This window comes from Dendroctonus ponderosae, unplaced genomic scaffold (genome assembly GCF_020466585.1).
Source record: "Dendroctonus ponderosae isolate FM_Combo_2020 unplaced genomic scaffold, Dpon_F_20191213v2 Dpon_F_20191213_6, whole genome shotgun sequence".
Lineage (NCBI taxonomy): Eukaryota > Metazoa > Arthropoda > Insecta > Coleoptera > Curculionidae > Dendroctonus > Dendroctonus ponderosae.
The window spans coordinates 5,417,962-5,425,883 of NW_026018814.1; the positions used below are offsets into that span (position 1 = coordinate 5,417,962).

The 7,922-nt window shown below is 30.2% G+C and overlaps 1 long non-coding RNA gene across 1 annotated transcript; it reads left to right on the top strand.

The window, feature by feature from the left end:
* Positions 1-3,120: 3,120 nt before the first annotated feature.
* Positions 3,121-7,355, top strand: LOC109540524. The gene is made up of 2 exons (XR_002172206.2): positions 3,121-3,283; positions 4,983-7,355. It is a non-coding gene; the product is annotated as an uncharacterized LOC109540524 (long non-coding RNA).
* Positions 7,356-7,922: the final 567 nt, after the last annotated feature.

Sequence of the window (7,922 nt, forward strand, 5' to 3'; positions counted from 1 at the left end):
CAAAACAACAAGATATTGATTATTTAATACATGCTTTTGTTGAAATCCACTATTTACTTTTCTCTTCAAGTCCATTTTACAAATGAAATTTGAAGATTGCTACATTTACAAAAAAAAACTTGTTATAAGTAAGCCTTAAGGAAACGACATTTAGCTCATTTTAATTTTAGTTTGCTGGTCATTACGTTGACCTAAAACAAATTAGATTGAATGTTGCATTTGAAAGTTATAATTAAAAAGTGATATAAAAATCAGAATTAGATATTTTTACAACCGACGTAAAGAAATGCAAAAAAAATAAAATAACGTAAACTTGTAATAAACGTAAAATTGTAACTTTTTACTTCTACTATTCAGTACCTTCGGATATGAAAATTGATGTTTTTCATTATCTCCGACTCATTTGAGGTAAGTACTAAACTGCAATAATATCACGGATTTATTTTTCTTATAATAATCTATATGAACATATATTTACATAAGCTCTTATTCAATCAGGATGTAGAACTTTAAAGATGCGACGCGGGTTTCAGTGTTTTCTTTAGTGCCAAATGTTTATATGTATTGCTCAGTAAATTGCAATAAGTGATCTGCTCGAATTTTGAAAAAATAAGTGTTGTAAATAGAACCGACTTAGAGTTTACAGCTTAGAATAAATACTTTATACAGTGTTGGCGTGTAGATATAGTGAACTGTATTTTTAATTTTTTATGCGCGAGTCGGCAAAACCGAACACCGACTAATATTTCGGAATACCCAACCGACGAATAAAACCCAATTGTCGGCCAAATTCAAAAAATGTGAAAAATTTATTTTTAAAAAGAAAATAAAATGAATGATAGTAGAAGAATTATTACATACATTCTGAATTTCTGTCATGTAATTTATTGTAGACTTAGGAAAGTAAGAAAAAGTTAGAAAGCTGAAAAAGAAGGGGTTGTAAATTAATGTTAAAATTAATTAACACGAAAATTGGTACAATATACATAAAAGTTTTAGGTGTTTTAGCGTTTTTGGAGAAATTGTTCATAGGGAAGGTTATGCGGGACAATTGAATGAACATGTAAATAAAATACGATTAAAAATATACTGTTTAGAGATATTTTATAAATACGTTAATTCTTTCACTATTTCTGTTCTCAGTATCGTAATTAGCGTAAAATATAAAATACGGTATAATTAAATGTATTTATGAAATCATTCACCATTGGCTAGATTCTAGAATTGAAGTTCGTTTTGCTTTACTGAAGATAATATGTATATTCAGAATATTTTTGTGATGATATCGTAATGTATACTGTATTGGAGGAGCAAGCAGTTTAAGAACCATATATCAGGCAACTCTATACGCAACATAAAGCAAAAGTATAGAGAAGAACTGCTAGTAATTAAAACCTGTTATAACAGGAAAAAGTATACGTGCTTAGTGGTAATGATCCTGTTTATTTCTTTGCATTAAGGTAGCACTTGAATTGAGAAAAACTGATACATTTTATGCATTAAGATCAACGAAATTATTTCATTAACAGAATAATCACCAAACTATCCAGACAATGAATTATATTGTCGGTCTAACAATCACCATACTTAGGAGAATGATAAACATTTTCAATTCATCATGATACCGCCAATTTCGTCAAATATTAAAAGTTCATATGCTAATCAAGAGCATGTATAATTTCAACTTTTATATCATTTAAATTTTTGTATAACATTGAATATTTCATTTTAATATTGGTAGGGCATACTGCAATTACGCATTTTTATTAGGTACTTTACTTATGTGTTTGTAGTACTGTAATTAACAGTAGATTATTAGCAGAAGCGGCTATTTTCTATCATTTATTTATAAATGATCTAATATTTTTAAATTAGGACATGGATGGATGGCACCCAAGTATATTGGATTGTCTAGTATTTGTGATTCTGTATTACAAATACCACTAAAAACGTATTAGGTGGACAGGCTTTTAGTTCATCAAAAATGTTTTTCCACAATCGATCGTCTTGAATAGTCAGGGGCAATCAAGAAATATAACGGAAGAGAACAAAAAGAACAAAAATCACCACAGTGCAAGCAGGTGCAAGTTCTTGTAATTGCTTCTCATACCATCAGTTAGTGGAGAATATGTTAACAACGCGTTTTAAATCCGGCCATATTCCTTCACTTGTATTTGTTAAAATGAAGCAAAGTATAATATGACACTGTATCTAATAAAACTTGCAGATGCGTGGTAAGCCCAATTGCCAGGAAAGAAAATCGATAAATTGTGGGAATGATACCATATAACTATTATCTAAATTATATTTTGAATTTTCGTATCTAATTTCGGGACAGTCTGTAATAATGAAGAAATTGTTTTTAGACAAAACCGTCATCTGCGTTCAAAAACCGTAGACCCCCAATAAACCGCATGCAAAAATATTTCGTCTAATAGAGAAAATTATAATTTACTGCAAAATATCAATGAAAGCGAAAAGCTTACATTTAATTACTATCTGCATTTTTAAACTCAACTTGTTTAACCAGTCGGGATTGCTAATTTCAGACTGAACCCAGCTGATGAGAGGTATTAGGCTCGAAACCGGTCCTGGGGGTGCCTGAGGTTGGCGCATTTCGAAATCTGCACTTGCCTATGTCAATATTTTGAATAGTTTGAAAGCGATGTTAACTTTAAAATAAACGCTCGCATTGATTGCCAAATTATAAACATGGTTATTAAATTGTAAGTTCAGTTTAAGCAATGCAATTTAAATATAGCCGTTTAAACATACAACTACATCACCGTTACATCACAAGTGCTCATTCAGAATATCTATCTATATTTTAATTACATTTTCTTCCATTTACTCTTCCATGTTTGGATGTTAATCCAAACAAACAAATCAGTAAGATATGATATACAATAGGACAAGTAATTGGTCTTATATTCCTCGGGCTACTCCAGTGGCAAAACGTTCAGTTTTACCATTATCAGATGCCCGAATTTTTGAAAACACTAGTTTTTTATCAATGAGCGTCCCAGTTATTATCGATTTCATGAGCAAAGCAAGAAAATTCTCTTACGTCATTGTACTCCTCCTAAAAGGGAGGAAAGGATGGTGTTGAAAATCATCCTACAGGTGTGTCCATAGCAAGCTTTTATTAAGCTTGTGTAACTGAAATATCTGTTTTAATATTTAGCTCTGTTTGATTCATGGAGTTTGGCTGTCCCAAGTAGTGGATTCGAAAAACTATCAAAAAAGGGGCACTGATACCTCGGTTGATGGATATTTGACGGAGGTTAGTAGCTAAATGGAGGAGCAAACCTCCCGAATAGTTGTATGATTAATAGACCAATATATTTAACGTTATTTATTTAACGTTTTAACTTTCTCAGTAGCATGCTTTCGTTTGTATTCAATAATGTTTTTGTATGCTCGATTTCGTTATGGCTTTCTAGCGCTGGGATAATTTCCTTGATGCTTATTCTGAAATTTTTTTGGAAATATTATCCTTGCTAAGTTGTTGTTTTTGAAGCAAGTAGCAATAAGCTCAATTGTTCTAGAACGTTATGAAAATATTCCAGAACAACTTTAAAATTAGAGCAAATCAAACTATGATCAAACCACTTCACTTTAACAAAGTATGACTATTTAATCCGCAAATAGATTGTTGAAGCAGCCAGCAAAATAATATTTTGCCATAAGTATTAACTTATGGCAATATTAAGGCAAAACATATACTTTGAAATAATTCCAACCTCCTCAATTTTTCCTTAAAATAAAATGATATAAAAGATATATTGTTTAAACGCAATAATTGCTAAAGTTATAATTACTACCGTTTAGTTGATATTATGTAAACAAAATCCGATTAGTTAGTCGGAAAAACTAGCAATGTTCTATATTAGGTACACATACATGTCAAATCGTTAATTTTTTGTCGCAACAGATGCCGTAAACACTGAGATTTTTTATACTAGTCAGGATAACTTAACGAGCCTATTTAATTTTCATTATTTAATAAAAATAATGAAATAAATGTCACAATAATATATTCTGCTAAAAATGTATTGAGACAAAATATTTAAAGTCAAGTCATAATAATAATACTATAAGGACAAATCAGATTAAACGAAAAATGCTAGAAGCGTTCATTCCTTGGATAGCTTTTGGAAGTATTTTAAATACAGTTTAAGAAATAAATGTTCAGATTTATTTAATTGCTATTGTATCAACATTTTCAGCTTTTCATCAAGCTTGCGTCAAATTATTAAACACTTTGTGAAATACTTATAATATTTAATATTGTAAACGAAGTAGAAAACTGCAGAATTCTGAAGAATGTTAATCTTGAACTTTGAAGTAATTTTAACTTACAGGAAGTATGTGTTTTTGACATGCTTATTAAGCACGAATGAAGCACATTTTGTAGCACAGTGTAACTCACTATGTGCTAAAAATTAGACACTTTGATATTGCTTAAATTTAAATTTAATAGATCTTCTTCAAAAATGAAAAACGTTTTGATGAACCTGATGAGATTTCCGATGAAAAATCGGGAGAGGATATAATGAAAAAATTGTGTTTATCTAGTTGGGATTTTATCTAACTTATCCAAAACCTTCTGGCTAACGATTTGTTTCTAAATAAAATTATATTTTATCTACCCACACTTCATTCCTTACATCTTCGGAAACTTCTTGTTATAAAAATAAAGGATAATAATTATGAAAAAAAATTGAAATTTGCATTTAAATATTTTGAAAAGCGTTAGGGTTTTAACATTTCAGTAATTTCTAGCAAAACCGTGCATTGTATGCATTTTAATGTTACAATGTTCGGTTATAATTGTTTTATTTCTAGTAACATAGATTGTTAATGAAACTCGTATCTTTTATCTTAAGAGATAAAAGAGAATAAGTTCTCAAGCATTAACTTAAGTTGAACTATCTAACGAATTAGTTCAATAGGGTAAGGAAAGATTGTGTTGATTTTAGAGAACTTGTTGGTGGAACGAGATATGTAAAGAGGAGTTCCAGAATCTTTTCCGTTGCAAGTGTCCAGAGTGGTCATTTTGCCGAGCGCCCGGTCGTTATTATAACGCTTTCTGTTCTATGGCAAAAACAGGATATATTTGGTATCAGCCTGGATTAAGGGAAAAGTAGAGCCAAGAAGCTGACCACGAAACAGTTCACTGCTGAAGACACTCGCTCTTTTAGGATAGAATCTGCCACTAAAATGATTGAGATATTTTTAGTGTCTTTCGTCGTCGTTTTCTTTGTCAAGCATGTGTTCTTTTATAAGTAGTATGTTGATAAAGATTAATCAGATGTTGTAGTGTCGCTATACTTCAACCATCGGCCAACGTTGTAATAATATGGTCGATGGAAGAAATATCTACCTCTATTGCCAGATGAACGAATAACAAATATAATAAATGTTGTATCAGATGTACGTAAAAGATTTTTCACAACAACCTTTAAACATGTTGAATGTTGCTTGTCTGTCACAAACGTTTTTTTTTTAATTCCATTGTTTGTCAATTTTCCTATGTGAATTTGTAAACCTGTTATTTCAAGTCAGCTGAATTTAGCGTACAAAAAAAACACCTTAAAACATGTATTTTAAAAAGGTGAGTGGAGAATCTGCATATTAAATTAAAATCAAATTAAATAAAAAATAATGGACTGGAACTAACAGGTTCAGTTCCATTTGAGAAGAGCAAAAAATATGTGTAAATTTGTTTTTTATTGAAAATCAACTGGGTGAAAATAATATTAACAGTTGAAATTATTGAAATTAAACTTCAAAAAAAGAAGTTCTCTAAATTATCGACATAGATAAAATAACAACTATACTTACCATGATTGGGGCATTGTGGAAGAACTTGAAATTAAAGGATTATATATGCGAATGCAGATTGAAGTTTTTCGTTGAAAATTAAAAAAATAAATATAAAAAATATAATTTTATTCTTTAGTGTGCTTGACACAACCACATTGCGCTCCATAATGATTGTTCACTGATTTACACATTTTCCGACCGGAAATAAGAATAATTTGAAGAAAATAATTTTATGTCAACCGTGTCCAAGAGAAACTGTTCAAAAACTAATGATATTTTCAAAATGAAGTAGGTTAAATTTACACTTGTAGTTTGCATTTTAATCAACGTCAAGAATATTTTTGGCTATTGGATTATTCAGATGAATTACGATTTGGATATTAAAAGGAAGTATACGGGATAAATGAAATATTTGTGAACCTTGCAAAAAGATCGAATTCGGTTCAGTTAAAAGAAGCAGTTTGAACTTTATAAGGTTTCTTTTCAATTTGTTATATCATTAAAACTTGTTTAGTAAAAGTCTCTCCAGCCATTTCTCTCAAAAAATTTCGCCTCTTAAACTGTTAGAAGTAGTGAGCCATAAAAATGTAAGGGTAATAATAACTGAGATGTTGAAACACTGAGGAAAAATATGATGTGGTCAAAATAAGTCTACCGTATATAATGAATGGATGTGGGTGGTTGTGATAGTGGTAGTTATAGTCTCTAAATGTGTATACGGAAAAGTGATTATTTGTAGCTTTTTAACTTTGCTCAAAAAACCGATTTTTTTGGTATTAAGGACATTATATGGCTACGCAAAACTATATTGAGCATTCTCAATAAAATACGGACATCGGACGAAACAAATTTAATTTATAAATTGAATCAAAAAGACTTGGAAAAATATGCAGATTTCAAGACGTGAAATATTAATGATCTAAATTGTTCAATGGAAGTATTTGTTGACAAGAGTTCTGGCTTTAAATTCACATTTATAATTTCTCTAGAAAGTTTAAAGAAGTTCCTAATACTTAGCTTCATGTTGAAGCGCTTTTCATTTTTAGAATAATAGTTTGATGAGGTGTAGCTCGAAAAATATTCAGATTTCGATTTTTTTTACATGACTTACTGCCATTATTTGTCCTAAAATAGTTACCCTTAAACATTTCCTAACTCATTTTTCGAAAATCCTGTATACAAAATTGTTACATAATCCAAGTTTGAACGAGATAATAATTGTTAAACCTTATGGCAATCAAGATGGGAACGTGTGGCAAAAATTACAACCAGTTTACATATTGCTCAGCTTTATGTAAACTATCGATGAATAGCTTGTTGATAAGTTGTAACCGCTTTTCTATTGACCTCTCGGTCCCTTGAACATATTATTTAAACTGGTCGATTGTGTTTTATTAATCGTTTTGACTCTCAGACTTTTCAGGACTATCAGGATTGTGCAATATATTTTTTATGACTAATTCAACATTAGATGGAAACTATACCTATGTAGTAACATGAAGAAATAAATCAAAAAAATATTATAATTATTTTTTCCTTGATACATAGAAGATATGATTTGCTGATCTGGAAATTAACAAAGTAACATGTTGTTGCATAATTGTTCAGAAATGCCTATGTTCAATGCTTTGTTTCAAAGGCCCTTTCATCTGTTATGAGATGAACATATAACATAAATGAGATACTATTGTTGGTTTACGATCGAGTGAGTTAACTGTTATCAGTCAATAAATGTGCCCAGAGTGTTTCGGGTAATTACTCGTCGAGTTTATTAAATGATAAGATCAGTGATATTACAATGGATATCCATCATTTATAATGCGAATTGTGACGAAACTATAATTATTTTTTATTTAGATTGAACCTACTACATCATCTAGGTGACGAAACTTAATTCTGCAATAAAATAAACGCACATTTAAAATCTGACGAATACGGTATATATGCAAATCTGGTTATCTAATTTGCTTAAACACTTTGCTGATTACATTTTTATTCGGCTGCTTCTTGGAGCTCGAAAAAAAACAGCTTCTATCGTGCTTGAAGAGGTACTAACCACCAGGGTATCACGCTTTATACGGAGTTATGTATGG